Source organism: Onychostoma macrolepis, chromosome 05 (genome assembly GCF_012432095.1).
Source record: "Onychostoma macrolepis isolate SWU-2019 chromosome 05, ASM1243209v1, whole genome shotgun sequence".
Lineage (NCBI taxonomy): Eukaryota > Metazoa > Chordata > Actinopteri > Cypriniformes > Cyprinidae > Onychostoma > Onychostoma macrolepis.
In genome coordinates, this window is record NC_081159.1 from 10,997,755 (window position 1) to 11,019,099 (window position 21,345).

The 21,345-nt window shown below is 38.5% G+C and overlaps 1 long non-coding RNA gene across 3 annotated transcripts; it reads left to right on the forward strand.

Moving 5' to 3' along the window:
- Positions 1-399: 399 nt before the first annotated feature.
- LOC131540040 (uncharacterized) lies at positions 400-14,811 on the forward strand. 3 transcript variants are annotated; one of them, XR_009271164.1, is made up of 10 exons: positions 400-4,151; positions 6,606-6,678; positions 6,810-6,889; positions 7,288-7,353; positions 8,036-8,254; positions 8,429-9,386; positions 9,482-9,551; positions 10,039-10,207; positions 10,522-10,684; positions 14,483-14,811. It is a non-coding gene; the product is annotated as an uncharacterized LOC131540040 (long non-coding RNA). The 3 variants fall into 3 exon arrangements; XR_009271165.1 differs by having other exon boundaries at positions 14,524-14,811; XR_009271166.1 differs by lacking the exon at positions 400-4,151 and adding an exon at positions 4,637-5,053.
- Positions 14,812-21,345: the final 6,534 nt, after the last annotated feature.

Here is a 21,345-nt window from a genome sequence, read left to right on the forward strand (position 1 = left end):
AGGAAAATATTTGGGGTTTAAAACAACATTGTAATGCAATCATGATTTCAAAGAGTAGGGTAAATTTAGGTTTTTTCCAAGTCATTTCAATTACAAAAAGTGTCCCAATAGTTTGATTTTGTAAACTATCCGATACACACAATAATAAAATATAGTTATATAGTTACATAATCTCAAACTGACTGTCAAAGTGCAAAATTGCAACAAACGTAACAATGCAAGAACAAGTAAGGAAAGTTATTATTAACACGTAAAATAAGGATGCGTTCATTAAAGCAAATCAGCTATAGCTAAATGTGTTCAACAAAACCTGTGAAGGGTTGAACCTTTGAAGGACTTGTTCAGCCTCCTTGGCAGCAGCTTCAAGATCAGCATTGGGAGCTTCGAGTTCCAAGTTCCCTGTTAATTCTAGTAGCTTTCTGACAGAATTGGTCAGAATTTGATTCTGAGATTTAAAGATATGCCATGTTGAACCACAGAAAGAGAGAGAGCAAAACTATGTGTAATTGAATTATGGATTACAGTTCGGAAAAATAGGAATGGAAAATCTGAGAGAGAGAGAGAGAAGGTTACGAGGAGACACTTTAGGGAGATTCACATTTGGCTCACCTCTTGGGAATAGCACAGTTGATTATATGATAACAGACACAGATCCTTCACAGTGTTCTATGATAAAATACAGCTCCATCCGACATTTAAAACTCTTTCAAACCAGGAGAAACTGCCGTATCTGTTAGGAGAACACAAGAACTGCCGTGTGTTTGCTGCTCAATATGTGTCTGCCTGCATGTCACCACAGAAGAGAAAACACTTAATCTGCCCTAATCTGATGTTTCCAGCACATGTAATTCATTTTGCACTACATGCTTAATACTTTTGATATATTATTATTACTATTATTATTATTTTTCTTTCTTTCTTTCTGTTAATACATATACGCACTATTTGTAAGCAGCCCAGCTGCAATTGTTTTGGCAAGACAAATGTATAGTTTTTGTCATGCCAATAAAGCACAATTGAATTGAATTGAATTGAGAGAGCGAGAGAATTCTATGAGAGCAGCAGCAAGAAAATGAGCTCCTGATTGTTTTATCTTTAATGTTGTTTTAAGATTAGACAGACATTCAGTTTTGATGAATTGAAGAGTAGTTCAGACTTCCTACAACCTATATTACTTGAAAGAAGATTGTAAATTAACCAAGAAACGCAGGAAGAGGACAGGTAGCTGAGAGTGGCCTAAAAGGTCATACAACTGCCTCAAAAGAAAAGAAAGAGAAGAAAGAAAACTCTGAGTACAGTGAGTACAGATATACTGAGGTCTGCAGTCAACTATCTTTATTTTGGGGAAAGATTTGAACCAAAAAACAGTTTTTTTGTTTCTAACTATAGTGGATATCTGCATATTCAAAAAACAACAACAACAAACTGCCAGCAATTGTCAGAATATTTGAACAATGACAGAATCAATCCCCATAACTTACCCATACAAAGCTACAAATGAGATTTTAAAGAAAAAACATAAAGAAAAGCTCCTCAAGGACAGACCAGAAGCACTGTACTCAGATTTATATAAGAACGGAGAGGTCAGCAACATCATATTTTATACAGAAGACCCAGAAGCCTGGCACTCAGCGATTAGACAGCATTACCCCACAGTAATCAGAAAGGGCATCAGTAACGGATGGAAACTGCGGGTCAAAGAAGAGGACGATTCAGAATCAGATGTCATGATAACAGCGAACCCATACAAAAATGGAACTGTTATGATTCAGGGCAACCTGAAAACATTTGAAAAGGACTTCCTCCAAATTAAAGGAAAAACGCAGCTGAACGAGACTGGCCCTAATACACTAAAACAGGCAAAAAAACACCTCCATCTCCACTCATCAAGCTACAAATGAGCAATCCAGGGATGACAGTGAGGAGATCTCCTTTCTACACAGCATCATCAGCGACATAAAATAAGTTCAGAGAGATGGAGCTGGAACTGGTGCAGCTGAGAGAAGAAGTGCATGGAGCAGTGCAGCAGACTGATCCAACAGAGAAAGAAGAGGATTACAGGAAAGAAATAGCAATGCTAAAGGAAGAAATTCAGGAACTGAAAAATCAGAAAGAGGAGAACAACAAACAACTGTCTGTAATGAGAGAAGAATTGAGAGAGCTAAGAGAAGACAGAAGAAAAACAAGTGAAAGTGGAAAACAACTACCAGCTCTGAAGGAGCAACTGACACAGACAGCAAAGTTTAGAGCAGACTCCTCCAACAACCACAGCCATCAACCCCGGCAGCGCTCCTCCACCTGACATGTACACATGTACATATTTACTTAATTATTTTACAGATCTATTCTTGTTCTATGTATTATATAATTGTTTGTTCCTTATTCATGTAATGGACAATGCTTTAGCAATACTGTGCAAGTCAATAAAGCTAATTTGAATTGAATTTGAATTGAATTGAGAGAGAGAGAGAGAGAGAGAAAGCTTCTTAAAACAGCTGCTGGAGTATGTGATCTGGAAACAGAAAAAAAATATTGAATTACTTCACAAAAACATTAAAGGTGTGGCAAGCATTGTGGTTACTGTGCTTTACAAATTGTATACAGTAGTTACTGTGGTAAAAGCATGGTAAGTGTTGTGTTACTGTGCCTTAAATACACTGGTAAAATCATGAAAAGGTGTTGTGGTTACCATACCTACAAATACCACAGTAAAACTACAGTTGATGAGGGATATGGTATATGTTGTAGTTATTGTGTATTGACTACACATGACATGATCGAGCAACAGTTACTATGGTAAAAATATGGACTTTTTACATGATCACAATTATCACGCAATACCGGGTTGGTTGATTTGTTGTGCTGTCATCAGCTATGTCTAAAAGCTGAAGACCCATGTCACAATATGATTAAAAATGGTTTTATTTATTTATTTCAAAAGGTAACAGGTCTATAACATACAGTAGAAGTTAGCTTAGGCTAATGTCAATGGCTACCAGCCGTGCTAACTAAGCAGCCCCACTGTTCATTTGAACGCATACGCTGCCATTTTAACACATTACCTCATCTAACGTGATGCAGAAACACTGAAATAATAAAAAATAATACCGTTAAACCCGTGATATCGTTACATAAAAAGATTGTTGACGCTGCTTCTATGCATTACAGGCTCGTGACTCGTCATGTAGCGTTCAGTCGCGCCACACCGCTACTTTCTGGAAAAAGTAGTTAGCTACTGGAAAAGCTACATTGTTTTAAAAGTACCTGAGCTACCGTCAAGCTACTGAAAACTGTGGTTACGTTAGTAGCGTCGCTACTTGTAACTAGTTACTTCCCAACACTGGAAATTAATAACAGGTGCACTAGATGGGAAACAATGAGACGACTCCCAAAACAGGAATGGTTTTACAGGTGGAGGCCACTGACATTGTTTTCCCTACTCATCTTTTCTGACTGTTTTTCACTAGTTTTGCATTTGGCTAGGGTCGCTACTGGTAGCATGAGGCAATACCTGGACCCTACAGAGGTTGCACAGGCAGTCCAACTCCTCCAGGATGGCACATCAATACGTGCCATTGCCAGAAGGTTTGCTGTGTCTCCCAGAGTCTCAAGAGCATGGAGGAGATTTCAGGAGACAGGCAGTTACTCTAGGAGATCTGGACAGGGCCGTAGAAGGTCCTTAAACCATCAGCAGAACCGTTATCTGCTCCTTTGTGCAAGGAGGAACAGGATGAGCACTACCAGAGCCCTACAAAATGACCTCCAGCAGGCCACTGGTGTGAATGCCTCTGACCAAACAATCAGAAACAGACTTCATGAGGGTAGCCTGAGGGCCTGACGTCCGGGTGCCGCGACAACTGGCTAGGGGTGCTGCGGAATCTCTCTTTTTTTCCAGTTTAAACAGCCTAAAATAACTACCGTACCATATAATAACCTTTTACAGCACTGTAATGAATTGCTGTAAAAATTTTTAATAAAAGTTTTTTTAATAATACAGCATATTGCTGTAAACCGCAATGCATTCTGGGGTCGCGTGGCGGTTTGACTCAAATTTACAGAATATTGCTGTCAATTTCAAATCTTCAGCGCCATCTTGGGATCTTCAACGGTCGAGATTCTGGGAGCGGCAAGAAGAGTGATTCACAACTGTGGTAAGTGACTTTTATATTTTTATTTTTCATGTTTAGTAACTGTCATAGACTAGTATATGAAGGTATATACATTCGCGGTTAATATTGGTAACGTTAACCCCGGATTCACGCTTCCTCAGTCCGCTGTGATCCAAGGAGACTTGCGCGGGGTTTCAGCAGCGCGGTCGCGGTAGGATTTCATAGCATCTATGGGTAGAACATAGAGTTCCTAAATTATGAATTCCATGATTCAGTGACACCAGTGGGTAACGTTATTCACGAGAACTTCGTGTTGATCAGCACACTTCGTCGTGATTATTTTATGGTGTAAAATTTGCACAGGTAACTTAGTCATCTGTTAACTCGGCCGCAGAAATGAAAATGCGTTGCTAAAGCCTCGCGGTCAGCCCGCTCACGGAGCGTCGCTGAATGGGAGAATGGTGCTGTTCCAAGCGTTTGACCAGCGAGGAGTGGATTTGTTTTATTTGATTACTTCAGGTAATGTGAACACTTTAACATCTGTTTGATATAAAGTCTGCCTTGTATAGTTAATGTATTACTATAACGCAACCGAATATTTATTTACGTTTAAATACGGTATTTACAGACATCTGTGTTTATGTCTTTCGGCTGTCAAACTTGTATTTTTGCAGAGGGCACCTTATCAGTGCTGTGACACTTGAACAAATGAACTGAGCATGCGCAACGCCGACCTATAAACAAACGAGTTGACTTATTGTAGTTGTAGAATATTTTTCTGGAGTTTTGCTTCTGGGTTCTTGCTCGAATCTGTTGTTGACTTGCGTTTGTGCAGTTCAGTTGGGAAGTTGAGAGGGCAGTTCCAGTTAGCAATAAGGATAACTTACTTATAGGTGGCTGTCGCATTCGTTGGCTTGTCGGCTGTAGAACGGTGATTTATAGCGGTAATTTAGTCTTTGATTTTAGTGTGATTTTTTTTTTTTTTTTTTTTAATTTTTTTAATTTTTATAATTTTTTTTTTTTATTAATGTTCTTTTTTTTTGAGTCAGTTGGAATTTATACCTGATATAGTGCCAATTAGCTTGTAAAACGTAGAGCATTTAACTGTTTAAAATGCATTTAAAGTCCCACATACTTTTTATGCGCGCTTTTTTTCGGGAGCTTACACGCGCTTTTTTGTGCCTTGTTCCTTCTATCCATGTCTGACTCCAGATAGCATTGTTTTCTGAGTGTGGGAATTAAGAATAGTTAGCATCCAAAAGAATAAGGTTCAAGATGATCTGTCAGTTTTGCTCACATGAATTTGAGACCGTTTTGGCATATGTAAGGCACATGAAATTACACAGGAATTTGCCAAATGCAACTTTTAAGTGTGGAATAGCTAGCTGCTGTTTGGTTTTCAAAAGCTTTAATGCATTTAAGTCACACTCATACCGGTATCATAATGAAAGACAACCTGTAGCTGTGGCACAACTCTGCAGTACTGATTTGACTTGTCACATTGAATGTTGCTCTGTGCATTGTGAGGACTTGACTGGGTTCTTTTCACATCTAAAAACCCATTTGAAAGAGGGCACAGCAGTATCTTGTCCATTTAAACAGTGCAAAAAGACATATACTGTCTTGTCAACATTCACATCACATTTATCAAGATGTCATAAAGGAAAGACAGAGCACAGTCTAATTGAAACCATTGTTCAGGGAACATGTGAAAACCAAGGAAGCACTCAGGAGTCTATGCTCCATTCTGAGGACAGGTGTGAGGCTGCTGCCTCAAGTGAAATGACTGTAGATGAGATTTGCCCAGAACATGTAGATGATCACATGTTTCTAAAAAATCTGGCCCTGTTTTATCTGAAGTTGCAGGCAAAGTTGTTGCTTCCTACGTCTGTTATTCAAACAATCATTGAAGGACTCCAGGATATACATGACATCAGCCTGTCAAATTTGCTGTGTAAACTAAAAGACAAACTGATTCTACTTGGAGTTCCTGAGACAGACATAGAAAGAGTGGTAGATGAGATTAAAGTGGATGATCTTCTCCACACTTGCAACACTCAGATATTGAAAACGGATCAGAGGAGGAAAACTGTGTTTAAGCAAAGTTTCAACTACATTGAGCCAGTTCCAATTTGTTTAGGGAACAATGAAGCTGGAAATGAATGCTTTGCCCAGTACATTCCAATAAAAAAAACAGTTGCTAGTCTTTTCAAGAGCGAGTCCATGCGGGAGCAGCACAGCAACACCCGTTTGCAGGCTCACAACAGCAATGTTTTTAAGGACATTTGGGATGGAAAAGTAATTGCAGAAAATGCATTGTTTAAGTCAGATCCCATGTCCCTGGGCTTGATTCTCTATCAGGATTCATTTGAAGTTGTTAATCCATTAGGTTCAGGGAAAAAAAAACAAAGTGCTGGCAGTCTATCTCACTTTAGGAGACATTTTGCCTCATAATCGGTCAACCACTGACCATATGCAACTTGTTCTACTTTGCAGAGAGCAAGATTTCAAGTTCTTTGGACATGACATGGTGATGGGGCAGCTGATAAAGGATCTCAAAGACCTTGAGGTGAGTGGTATCCAAATGTCCAGTGGTGAGATTAGGAAAGCAATTGTGTGTGCCATTGCCGGAGACAATCTTGGCTCACATGCTATTGGGGGCTTTGTTGAAAATTTCAGCACCAGTTCCTTCTTTTGCAGATTCTGTGAAATTGATCGACCAACATTTGTGGCAGACCCACTGGCCAAGGGGCCAAGCAGGACTGTGCAGTCATATATAGGTAATGTCCAAGCAGATGATTTGCACCTGAAAAAAGGGGTCAAATTTGACTCTCTTTTCAATGACTTATCACATTACCATGTCTGCCAGCCTGGCTTGCCTCCATGCATTGGACACGATCTGTTTGAAGGTGTTGTGTCCTATGATTTGGCTCTATGCATTAAACATCTGGTCAGAGTTGAGAAACAGTTTACATATGTGGATCTAAATAGAAGGGTAAATCAATTCAGATACCTAGGTAATGATGCACATGATAAGCCATGTGAGATAAATGCTGGGAGTGATAAACTTGGAGGGCATGCGGTTCAGAACTGGTGTTTCCTGAGATTACTACCAGTGTTAATAGGAGATAAAATAAGGGATCCAGCTGACAATGATGTGTGGCAACTTGTTTTGCAGCTCCGACAGATGGTTGAGTTCATTTGTGCCCCTGCCATTTCTTCAGGACAGATCGCCTACTTAAAGGTAATGATTGAGGACTACATGTATTTTCGAAAGAAACTATTTCCTGACCATCCTCTGAGGCCAAAACACCATTATGTTACTCATTATCCAGAACTAACAGTCCAGTTTGGGCCACTCATTCGTCTCTGGACCCTCAGATTTGAAAGCAAACACACATATTTCAAGCAGTGTTCAAGAAAGTTGCACAATTTCAAGAACATTTGCTCTACTCTTGCTGAAAGGCATCAGCTATTTCAAGCTTATTTAAGTGCTGGTAGTCTGTTCCCACCCCATGTTGTTGTTGAAAAAGGAACAGAATTTTGCCCATCGGATTACAATGATGATATTAGAGAAGCTGTTTCACACCTTAACTGTCAGTCAAGCACACTCATTTCACATGAAACAAAAGTGAAAGGGACTAAATACAAAAAAAATATGTTTCTTGTGCTTGATCAAATTGATGATGGAATTGTATTTGGCAAAATAAAAGCCATTCTCATTCAAGGAGATTCCGTCAACTTCATCACAGAAAGATATAACTCTTCAACTCTCATTGATCAGGGCCTTCATTGCATATCTGAGAAACCTGCAAAAAGGCTGTGTTGTGTCAGCCAAGAAAACCTATTGGACTACTATCCCTTGCCCATGTACAAGTTGTGTGGCCTGTCAGTGCTTGCTCTTCACCACTCTTTTCCTTCTCTAGAATGATGTCTACAACTTTGGGAGAGGAAATACAAAGGTCATTTCAAAGCGCTGCCTGGTCTTCTTGAAGAAAAGAAGGAACAGTTGCTGCAGAGACTTCTTAGCTGGGGTGTGGAGAGCACAGATGATCTTAAGTATGTAGAGGGAGCTCCTGGAGTGGACCTGTCTGATTTACTCCCGCCCATCCAGATTCGCAAACTGCTAGACAGCTTTATGAGAGGTTATTTTTACATTCTGTATATGTATAAGTTTATGTATATATATATGTGTGTGTGTGTGTATAAAGTATTTTTTTGTTACACTGTAAAAAGTTATTTTATTTTTCTGATAATAGATCAGAATATTAGCACAGTTACATAACACTGACATGTTGATGATATATTTTTTCTATCAGCTGGAGAACAAAATCAATCTGGTGATGTCCCTCCAACAATGCCTTCTTCCACTGTCACATTAGACACCATTAGCCCACCAAGCCTTTCTTCAACCACAGCAGTTACTTGGCCTGAGTCATTTCAGGTTCCTTGGAACCAAATGCCGAGCGAATTGCGCAGTGCAGTAGCGAATGGAAAGAGACCACTCCCCCCAGATCGCCGCAAAATGATTCGTATAATTGTTGATGAAATTAGGAAACATGAAAAGAATCCAAGCAAAGCACAGTGCCTTGCTGTTGCTCTCAAAATTGTCAAAAAGTATCCAAAGAGCTTTTCTGATTTTGATGATACTCAAGAAAAAAATGAAATTGGGTACTACTCCCTCTTGAAACAAATAAAAACCCGCGTAGAACACGTCAATAGAGATAATATTTTATCACGCAGGCGACGGATCAGTGGAGTAACTTGACACACCTGAGAGAATGCAATGCAGAGAACCAACAGCCACATACGGATGCACACAATGGCAGCCTGAGCCTCCGCTTGCAAATTCTGATGATGTACTTGAGGAAAAAAGACAAACTTTAGAGAATTTGTACCAGCGATATGGAAAAAAGTGGAGCTGACAGGAGTGATGTTTGTGCCTTAATGAAGGAAACTTATTATTTGCAAAGAAAGCACATCAATGACACACAAGTACTTCCTATCAAAGACCTCAAAAGCAAATGGCCATACCTGTTTGTGCAAAAGCACATATATGCACATTTTGAGGAGCTTACCAGTATCGCCATACACAAAAGGCTCAACCAAGCCATACAGGAGTATGGTAAAGTCCTCGTTGACTTCTTTAAGAGCAAACCCACAAATGAAGTTGTCAAGAAAATCTTGTCCAGCGAAGAAGAAGTTGGACCCCTTGTGATCAAACTCATCCTGGCACATTTCCGAGAGGATCTGGATGGTCTTCTGCTTCTTGCGAATGTAAGTATATTGCTGAAAACCACTATTTTTTTGTTTTTGTATGTTCTTGTATTAGTTTATATGGACAGTTAATGTTTTTTTTCTCCCCTTTATAGAGGTGCGCCACAGCAGCTGACCTTCAAGCGACACACACCATACCTGGGAGCCCACAACTAATTGTGCTTGGTAAGTGTACTCTCTTAATTGACCAGAACTTGGACTTGACCAGAAAAGAAAATCTTGTATATGTAACTACTACTTTAACTGTGTACTTTGTACCTCTGTACTTTGTTTATTTGTTTTTTCTGGTTTCTGTCTATATTAAGGATTTTTCTTATGTTGTGTTCCTCCATTTAAATTTTTGTTTAAATTTAGTATTTTTGTTGGCTTTATGCTTGCTGCGGTACTCGGTGTTACCAGTATTACATTACACTGATGTTCTGCCCCCATTGTCGTTTTTTTTTTGCCTTTTTATATAGAATTGTTTTTTTTTTTTGTTCAGTTGGACATTTGCTCTAATTTGCTTATTGTTTGTTTGTAATGCCTCTTGTTAACTTTGGTTTAAAAGAATGAGTTCATGTACTCTTACATATTAAAATATAGTTTAAATGTAAAAAGCTGAAAGATAAAAATGGTATAGTTAAAAATGACTTGTAACATGTGGTTGTTTTAGGAGACACTTTGACGAGTGGACACTGGATGCTGACTATTGAAGGCGAGGTTGTGTGTGAGGGCATTCAGCCCAGCTTCCTGTCTGGCCTTGCCACTCTGTTCGCATCGTACTATATATTCAATCTTGAGTACCAGGAGGAGGCAGCATGTACCTTGGAGTTCATTCAAAGGTAATGGTTGAATTCTAACAACTTCAGTACCAGTATTTTACATATGTTGATATGTTATATCAGAACTTTCATTTTATCTATGTAGATATGTTATGTGTTATATCTGTTGAGGCCTTTAACACAATGCTTCTCAACTCGAGAAGACATACAATTTTTCAGGGCAAATGATTTAGATGTCTCCTCATTTAACACCAGCAAGCTAATGAGTTAAAACAGGTGGTTTAATTAGTGGACATCTAAAACTTTCTGGGAGGTCCTCACTGGAGTAGAGAAACGCATCTTAATTACATATTGTCTGTTTCATGACCCTTTAGACGCTTTGTAGGTATTAATCCGGAGAGAGGAACAAAGAAGTCGAAAGGAAAAGTGCCATCTAAAACGACCGGGCAAATGGTACAGAAGAAACAGGTTGCAGTGAACCCACATGTTGCCACTCTTCTTTGCAAAGTGATGGATTTTCAGTGGAATTTCTGAAATGTAAGTACACACACATCAAGATCTAATTTTCCTTTTATTATTCTCTGTCTCTGACTGTATCCGTCATTCTCTATCTGTATCTGACTGTATCTGTCATCCTCTGTCTGTCTCTGACTGTATCCGTCATTCTCTGTCTGTATCTGTCATCCTCTGACTGTATCTGTCATTCTCTGTCTGTATCTGACTGTATCCGTCATTCTCTGTCTGTATCTGTCATCCTCTGTCTGTATCTGTCATCCTCTGTCTGTATCTGTCATCCTCTGACTGTATCTGTCATTCTCTGTCTGTATCTGACTGTATCCGTCATTCTCTGTCTGTATCTGACTGTATCCGTCATCCTCTGTCTGTATCTGTCATCCTCTGTATCTGACTGTATCTGTCATCCTCTAACTGTATCTGTCATCCTCTGACTGTATCTGTCATCCTCTGACTGTATCTGTCATCCTCTGTCTGTGTCTGGCTGTATCTGTCATCCTCTGTCTGTGTCTGGCTGTATCTGTCATCCTCTGACTGTATCTGTCATCCTCTGTCTGTATCTGACTGTATCCGTCATCCTCTGACTGTATCTGTCATTCTCTGTCTGTATCTGTCATCCTCTGACTGTATCTGTCATCCTCTGTCTGTGTCTGGCATCCTCTGACTGTATCTGTCATCCTCTGACTGTATCTGTCATCCTCTGACTGTATCTGTCATCCTCTGACTGTATCTGTCATCCTCTGTCTGTATCTGACTGTATCCGTCATCCTCTGTCTGTATCTGTCATTCTCTGTCTGTATCTGACTGTATCCGTCATTCTCTGTCTGTATCTGACTTCTCTCTATCTGTGTCTGGCTGTATCTGTCATCCTCTGACTGTATCTGTCATTCTCTGTCTGTATCTGTCATCCTCTGTCTGTATCTGTCATCCTCTGTCTGTGTCTGGCTGTATCTGTCATCCTCTGACTGTATCTGTCATTCTCTGTCTGTATCTGTCATCCTCTGACTGTATCTGTCATCCTCTGACTGTATCTGTCATCCTCTGTCTGTGTCTGGCTGTATCTGTCATCCTCTGTCTGTATCTGTCATTCTCTGTCTGTATCTGTCATCCTCTGTCTGTATCTGACTGTATCCGTCATCCTCTGTCTGTATCTGACTGTATCTGTCATCCTCTGACTGTATCTGTCATCCTCTGTCTGTGTCTGGCTGTATCTGTCATCCTCTGACTGTATCTGTCATCCTCTGTCTGTATCTGTCATTCTCTGTCTGTATCTGTCATCCTCTGTCTGTATCTGACTGTATCTGTCATCCTCTGACTGTATCTGTCATCCTCTGTCTGTGTCTGGCTGTATCTGTCATCCTCTGTCTGTATCTGTCATTCTCTGTCTGTATCTGTCATTCTCTGTCTGTATCTGTCATCCTCTGACTGTATCTGTCATCCTCTCTGTATCTGACTGTATCCGTCATCCTCTGTCTGTATCTGACTGTATCTGTCATCCTCTGACTGTATCTGTCATCCTCTGTCTGTGTCTGGCTGTATCTGTCATCCTCTGGCTGTATCTGTCATCCTCTGGCTGTATCTGTCATCCTCTGACTGTATCTGTCATTCTCTGTCTGTATCTGTCATTCTCTGTCTGTATCTGTCATCCTCTGACTGTATCTCTCATCCTCTGTCTGTGTCTGGCTGTATCTGTCATCCTCTGACTGTATCTGTCATTCTCTGACTGTATCTGTCATCCTCTGACTGTATCCGTCATTCTCTGTCTGTATCTGTATCTGTCATCCTCTGTCTGTATCTGACTGTATCTGTCATCCTCTGACTGTATCTGTCATCCTCTGACTGTATCTGTCATCCTCTGACTGTATCTGTCATCCTCTGACTGTATCTGTCATCCTCTGTCTGTGTCTGGCTGTATCTGTCATCCTCTGACTGTATCTGTCATCCTCTGACTGTATCTGTCATCCTCTGACTGTATCTGTCATTCTCTGACTGTATCTGTCATTCTCTGTCTGTATCTGTCATCCTCTGACTGTATCTGTCATCCTCTGTCTGTGTCTGGCTGTATCTGTCATCCTCTGTCTGTATCTGTCATCCTCTGTCTGTATCTGTCATTCTCTGTCTGTATCTGTCATTCTCTGTCTGTATCTGTCATTCTCTGACTGTATCTGTCATCCTCTGTCTGTATCTGACTGTATCCGTCATCCTCTGTCTGTATCTGACTGTATCTGTCATCCTCTGACTGTATATGTCATCCTCTGTCTGTGTCTGGCTGTATCTGTCATCCTCTGACTGTATCTGTCATTCTCTGTCTGTATCTGTCATCCTCTAACTGTATCTGTCATCCTCTGACTGTATCTGTCATCCTCTGACTGTATCTGTCATCCTCTGTCTGTGTCTGGCTGTATCTGTCATCCTCTGTCTGTGTCTGGCTGTATCTGTCATCCTCTGACTGTATCTGTCATCCTCTGTCTGTATCTGACTGTATCCGTCATCCTCTGACTGTATCTGTCATTCTCTGTCTGTATCTGTATCTGTCATCCTCTGACTGTATCTGTCATCCTCTGTCTGTGTCTGGCATCCTCTGACTGTATCTGTCATCCTCTGACTGTATCTGTCATCCTCTGACTGTATCTGTCATCCTCTGACTGTATCTGTCATCCTCTGTCTGTATCTGACTGTATCCGTCATCCTCTGTCTGTATCTGTCATTCTCTGACTGTATCTGTCATCCTCTGACTGTATCCGTCATTCTCTGTCTGTATCTGACTTCTCTCTATCTGTGTCTGGCTGTATCTGTCATCCTCTGACTGTATCTGTCATTCTCTGTCTGTATCTGTCATCCTCTGACTGTATCTGTCATCCTCTGTCTGTGTCTGGCTGTATCTGTCATCCTCTGACTGTATCTGTCATTCTCTGTCTGTATCTGTCATCCTCTGACTGTATCTGTCATCCTCTGACTGTATCTGTCATCCTCTGTCTGTGTCTGGCTGTATCTGTCATCCTCTGTCTGTATCTGTCATTCTCTGTCTGTATCTGTCATCCTCTGTCTGTATCTGACTGTATCCGTCATCCTCTGTCTGTATCTGACTGTATCTGTCATCCTCTGACTGTATCTGTCATCCTCTGTCTGTGTCTGGCTGTATCTGTCATCCTCTGACTGTATCTGTCATCCTCTGTCTGTATCTGTCATTCTCTGTCTGTATCTGTATCTGTCATCCTCTGTCTGTATCTGACTGTATCTGTCATCCTCTGACTGTATCTGTCATCCTCTGTCTGTGTCTGGCTGTATCTGTCATCCTCTGTCTGTATCTGTCATTCTCTGTCTGTATTTGTCATCCTCTGACTGTATCTGTCATCCTCTGACTGTATCTGTCATCCTCTGTATCTGACTGTATCCGTCATCCTCTGTCTGTATCTGACTGTATCTGTCATCCTCTGACTGTATCTGTCATCCTCTGTCTGTGTCTGGCTGTATCTGTCATCCTCTGGCTGTATCTGTCATCCTCTGACTGTATCTGTCATCCTCTGACTGTATCTGTCATCCTCTGTCTGTATCTGTCATTCTCTGTCTGTATCTGTCATCCTCTGACTGTATCTGTCATCCTCTGTCTGTGTCTGGCTGTATCTGTCATCCTCTGACTGTATCTGTCATTCTCTGACTGTATCTGTCATCCTCTGACTGTATCCGTCATTCTCTGTCTGTATCTGACTGTATCCGTCATTCTCTGTCTGTATCTGACTTCTCTCTATCTGTGTCTGGCTGTATCATTATGTTTTGTAATGTATCTAATATATTGTCCTCTGTTCTTTGCAATATTTCTAGCCACTCTTTGCATCCTGTGGTGTTCTCCTTTTTTGGATCAGAAGTTTGTTGGACTTGGGGCCTTGTTGTTTGTGGTGCCATGGTCTGTTCATGAAGTGATGAAGAGTCATCGGAATCTTTGTGGTTTTTATAATTATTTTTATTATGACCATGTTGGTCAACTTGTGGTTATAAAGTAACAGTTTGCATATTTCTTCTTTTTGTTGAGGGTATATGATTGCTAATTATATGTTTCAAGTAATTTAAAAACATTTGAAGGGTTAGTTGAAAATACTGTCATTACTCACCCTCATGTCGTTCCACATCCGTAAGACCTTCGTTCATCTACAGAACACAAATGAAGATTTTGATGAAATCTGAGAGCTTTCAGTCCCTCCATTGGGAGCAACGCAACTTGCACATTCTAGTTCAAGGACCTTAAATGTGCAAGTTGCGTTGCACCCAATGGAGGGACTGAAAGCTCTCAGATTTCATCAAAATCTTCATTTGTGTTCTGTAGATGAACGAAGGTCTTACGGATGTGGAAACGACATGAGGGTGAGTAATTAATGACAAATTTTACTTATTTGGTGAACTAACCCTTTAATTGTCCATTTAAAAAATAACATTTTGTAAATAAATGAGTTCAATATAATACAAAGTACACTGTTTTATTACTTTATTCATGCAAATTTGAAAGTTATTAAATAAATTTTGACCTGTTTTTCAAACAAGTGTCATTATTTTTTGTTATAATTGAATTACGTTATGCAGTATACAACACTTTGTGCAGTTAACAATTGATTAAAGCTTATGCAGTTAATAGTTTACATTTAAAATTCAGCTGCCAGTCATTGGCAGCATTTGGGAAAATATATTATATATTCTGCATTTTACAAAATTCCTCTGTAAAAATTACCTGTAAATTTTACAGTAAAATACTGGCAGCAGGGTTGCCAGCCAGTTACTGTAATTTTTACAGTAGCGGTTCTGTAATTTAATTTACAGAATTTTACTGTAATAAAGAATCCAGTAAAATTCTGTAAATTAAATGACAGAACCGCTACTGTAAAAATTACAGTAACTGGCTGGCAACCCTGCTGCCAGTATTTTACTGTAAAATTTACAGGTAATTTTTAACAGTGAGCATATATTTTAAAAATATATCAAAACACCAACATATGAGCATGTCCAAACGAAAATAAATAAGCAAAAAAACACTGATATATTTCATACATATTTAAAGTTTAAATATTAACAGCCAATTGGACTGTTCTCAGGAGAGAATTGTCGCCATATTGTAAATATTAGTGTTAAACCAGGAAGGCCAGCCAAAGGATATCACACAAGCAACATGCAAACTTTGCCCAAGAGTTATGCCGGTGAACCTCAATCTCAGCCGATTCACTAGAAGGGTCATTCTACAGAAACGTCCACTTTTGGTATGGCAAAATGTCTTAAATTTTTTTTTTTTTTTTTTTCATTTAAACTTAGACCACATTATTAGATTACCTTTTGACTTTATGAATACATATAAATGACAGCTTAATTTTTTTTATTTTTTTGCTTTTTTGTGCAATTATTTCAAGACCACATGTATCATTTTTGTCACTGGTGTTACCTTCTTTAGCAATATTAAAAGTGTTTATGAAATAATATTTCTAAAAAAAAAAAAATTTAAGTACATGTAGTCAGAGTTACAGAAAAATAATGAAAATGCAAGAAATAAGGAGATTATGTTTTATTTATTTAATGTGACAGACAAAAACAGTACAGTAACACAGCACAGTAACACCAGTGACAGTAACACCAGTGACACATTAGACCTGATATACTGATCGTCACTGGTGTTATCCATAAGGAAGGTAACACCAGTGACAATTTTCATTAAAAATGCAATTTACAAATTGTATGCTGCAAGGTATCGAGCCACATGTTGTCAATCATGGTATACTCACTAAATTAAGTAGTTTAATCCATTTGTATTATAGGTTTTTTTTTTACATTTCCCTAACAATAAATAGGTCACACCAGTGACATCAACTAAAAGCTTCATATGAAATCATGAGATAAATTAGAAAATTTATCATAACTGAAAAGAAACAGTGGACTAAACATGGGCCTTTTTTCATAGATGTTTAGAAAATAGGAAGGAGAAAGTCAAGTGATGTCATCAGTGTGATTTTTTTATTCCAAAATAAAAGACTTTTGTTAAGCGGTAACACCAGTGACACAACTCCAGGGGACCACTATTTTCATTATATATTTTATAATATTTTTTTGGCATTTTGTTTTATTATGCCATTTATATCATATATTTAATAGTTATGAATAGACTTTTGTATTTTAAATGGTAGAAAATCCTGTTTTTGACCTCAAAATAAAGCACTTTGCTGCTGTACATGGCTGTGGGAACGAGCAGTTTTGTGGTACTTGGAATTCTATGTAATTAATAAAAAAAAAAATGCCACATTGATGGCTCAGGAAGGTGTAATTGTTCAAATAACATATTGTTTCATTTTAAAATATAAAAAAAAATTGTAACCCTAATGTGTATTTCAATTGTAATATTTCTTTAAAGTCTAGGGACAGAAAAGTGGATGTTTCTGTAGAATGACCCAGAAAGTGAAAGTAAAAACTGACGGAGCTTTCATTATCTGACGCTGCATTAACGGTGCATATTCTCTCAGAGACTACGAGAAACTATCTACTTCATATGCTGATGATAATAGCTAAATGTTTTAATTTACTCCCTCTCTTGTGGCCCAAACACAGAAAGAAAAAAAATAATTTTATTAGTTTATTATTATTTAAAGAGTTAAGTATCAATCTTTAAATGTGTTTTGTTCCAATGACTCCCACATACAGTAAATGGTTCAAATCAGTCTGTTGACATGTGTCATCCAGTTGTACCATCCAAGACAGATGGTTCATTTGAATGGGTTGTTTCACGTCATATTATGTCTATTGTGATGTATTCATAATAAATTCATGCTGCTGTTTATGCTTCATCTGTTGTTTGTTCATCTGGATTTAATTTTATATGTATAGGTGCATCTCAATAAATTAGAATGTCGTGGAAAAGTTAATTTATTTCAGTAATTCAACTCAAATTGTGAAACTTGTGTATTAAATAAATTCAATGCACACAGACTGAAGTAGTTTAAGTCTTTGGTTCTTTTAATTGTGATGATTTTGGCTCACATTTAACAAAAACCCACCAATTCACTATCTCAACAAATTAGAATATTTCACAAGACCAATAAAAAAAAGAAAAAAACATTTTTAGTTAATTGTTGGCCTTCTGGAAAGTATGTTAATTTACTGTATGTGTACTCAATACTTGGTAGGGGCTCCTTTTGCTTTAATTACTGCTTCAATTCGGCGTGGCATGGAGGTGATCAGTTTGTGGCACTGCTGAGGTGGTATGAAAGCCCAGGTTTCTTTGACAGTGGCCTTCAGCTCATCTGCATTTTTTGGTCTCTTGTTTCTCATTTTCCTCTTGACAATACCGCATAGATTCTCTATGGGGTTCAGGTCTGGTGAGTTTGCTGGCCAGTCAAGCACACCAACAGCATGGTCATTTAACCAACTTTTGGTGCTTTTGGCAGTGTGGGCAGGTGCCAAATCCTGCTGGAAAATGAAATCAGCATCTTCAAAAAGCTGGTCAGCAGAAGGAAGCATGAAGTGCTCCAAAATTTCTTGGTAAACGGGTGCAGTGACTTTGGTTTTCAAAAAACACAATGGACCAACACCAGTAGATGACATTGCACCCCAAATCATCACAGACTGTGGAAACTTAACACTGGACTTCAAGTAACTTGGGCTATGAGCTTCTCCACCCTTCCTCCAGACTCTAGGACCTTGGTTTCCAAATGAAATACAAAACTTGCTCTCATCTGAAAAGAGGACTTTGGACCACTGGGCAACAGTCCAGTTCTTCTTCTCCTTAGCCCAGGTAAGACGCCTCTGACGTTGTCTGTGGTTCAGGAGTGGCTTAACAAGAGGAATATGACAACTGTAGCCAAATTCCTTGACACGTCTGTGTGTGGTGGCTCTTGATGCCTTGACCCCAGCCTCAGTCCATTCCTTGTGAAGTTCACTCAAATTCTTGAATCGATTTTGCTTGACAATCCTCATAAGGCTGTGGTTCTCTCAGTTGGTTGTGCATCTTTTTCTTCCACACTTTTTCCTTCCACTCAACTTTCTGTTAACATGCTTGGATACAGCACTCTGTGAACAGCCAGCTTCTTTGGCAATGAATGTTTGTGGCTTACCCTCCTTGTGAAGGGTGTCAATGATTGTCTTCCGGACAACTGTCAGATCAGCAGTCTTCCCCATGATTGTGTAGCCTAGTGAACCAAACTGAGAGACCATTTTGAAGGAAACCTTTGCAGGTGTTTTGAGTTGATTAGCTGATTGGCATGTCACCATATTCTAATTTGTTGTGAATTGGTGGGTTTTTGTTAAATGTGAGCCAAAATCATCACAATTAAAAGAACCAAAGACTTAAACTACTTCAGTCTGTGTGCATTGAATTTATTTAATAAATGAGTTTCACAATTTGAGTTGAATTACTGAAATAAATTAACTTTTTCACAACATTCTAATTTATTGAGATGCACCTGTATGTACAAACAACTTGTAAAGTGAATTTTGCATCCGATGAGATTACTATAATTGATATATTTGGATAAATATAGGCTAGTGAAACTGAGTAACCATATGTCAACGAACATCAGATGATTTGCTCCAAATTCAAAAGCTGTCTTGGCAAATTTTGTAAACTGAAGATGGTTTCCTAATAGTACACTTCATAATCTTGTATTGCGGGCCATCTTTAGATTACAATATTTGGCTCAAATTCACAGGGCCCAGGGAGCAGTTTCTATGAGTGGGCCGCCTAAGGCCCTGTGAGTATATTATACAATAAAAGGCTTTAGTGGGGGCTCAAGGCAACATTCCTGGCTGTTCCCATCTGTTAACTGCCCTGTCACTATATAACATGGCATGTCTTTACTGGTAAAGGATTTTGGGATAAATGCTTACCTGGTTAAACACTCAATCTCATGGTCAGGGGCGGTTCTAGACCACAGTAACTGGGGGCGGGGGGGGCACAATTCATAATTAAAATTCAATTAAAATTCATATTTCATAACCTACTAGTAATATTAATTCAGTCATTTTTCACCATGTCATGTATCACTGCAATCTCTAGAAGTAATCTATAACAATTTCAACTCAAATGAATGTTTCATCATGTTTCATTTATTTGACAAATCATTTTGTATTGTAGTGTCAGGGGCATCATGTACTCATTATTTTTGAGGGGGCACGAGTTAAGGGTTATACGGTACCACTGTATGACTGGCATATGTCCCTACTGAGAAAAAAATTAATAAAATATAACCATCACAGAAAATTTTAATGGTTTCCACTACAAAAATCATTACAAACCATCAACTTTTAACCATTAAAATATGGTTTTCTGTAGTGTCTTTTGGGACATATTCCATTAGGATTTATTGGTTTTAACAAGCCACCAGTAGAAGGCGACCAATTACCAGTAGAGACCAACAGGGTCATTACAGTTTCCAGTAGAACAAATACAAGTCCTATTATAACCAGTAAAACCATTACAAATTTTGTAATGGTGTCTATTGTTTTGTTTTTTGTTTTTCAGCAGAGGTTTTATTCTTTTTTTTTATTCGATATATATCCCCAAAATATATTATGAAATATCTCGATTCTCAAATATGTGTAAGTAAATGCATTTTGCACCTTTATACATTAGCTACCATATGTTAGTTGATCTATAATGGGCGATGGGCAAAGTATAGCCTAATACTGTAATCTATTAACTAAGTCTGTCTTTTTACTTTTTTTGAATGAGGCATTTATATAGCGCTTTATTGTGTATTGCTGTACACCCAAAGCGCTTTACAATCATATGGGGGGGTCTCTCCTCAACCACCACCAGTGTGCAGCATCCACTTGGATGATGCGACGGCAGCCACAGGACAACGGCGCCAGTGCGCTCACCACACACCAGCTACAGGTGGAGAGGAGAGAGAGTCATAGAGCCAATCAAGAGGATGGGGATTATTAGGAGGCAGTGTTGGGCACGTTACTTTAAAAAAGTAATTAGTTATAGTTACTAGTTACTTCTCACAAATAGTAACATCATTATAAAAGTAACCAATTACCAGGGAAAGTAACTATTGCGTTACATTAAAAAAAAAAAAAAAAATTCAAATATGTCAAATAACTTGGATGCCCCCAATATTAAATTAATGAAATGGACACTAAATAGAATAAATTATTATTATAAAACATTGTACACTAATCTATTTTAATATTTCTGTGGGACAATGTGAGAGACACCTATCAAATTCAATATATTATTGTAAAGAGTATTAACCAATTATATATATATAAAGCTTATGTTTGTAAAATGGCACAGTTTTTTTTTTTTTTTAAATATCTGACACTTAGCATCAGTCAGTCAAGCATTATAATCTGATATTATGATAATTTAGCATTATATGATGATTTAGCATTATATATTTTAGTAATTATTTGTCATGTTGACTGAACTGGTGGTGGTGCTTAAGATATTGTTTGTCATTTAGTGTTTCGATAAAAAAAAGGGGGAAAAAACTCTAAAAATAATACTGATAAGATAACAAAAATACTAAGAATTCTACTAATAATAACAATATAAAACGCCCTAAGGATCAATGAGCCAGCCAATGAGATTGTCGCTTGCGCATAAGTTCCGCCCACTACCAGAGAAACCGGCAGTTCTCAAAAGCTGAAGAATTCCAAAGGAACTCCGTTATTTTGACAGAAAAATACAACAAAGAATATCGTTTAGCGCGTCA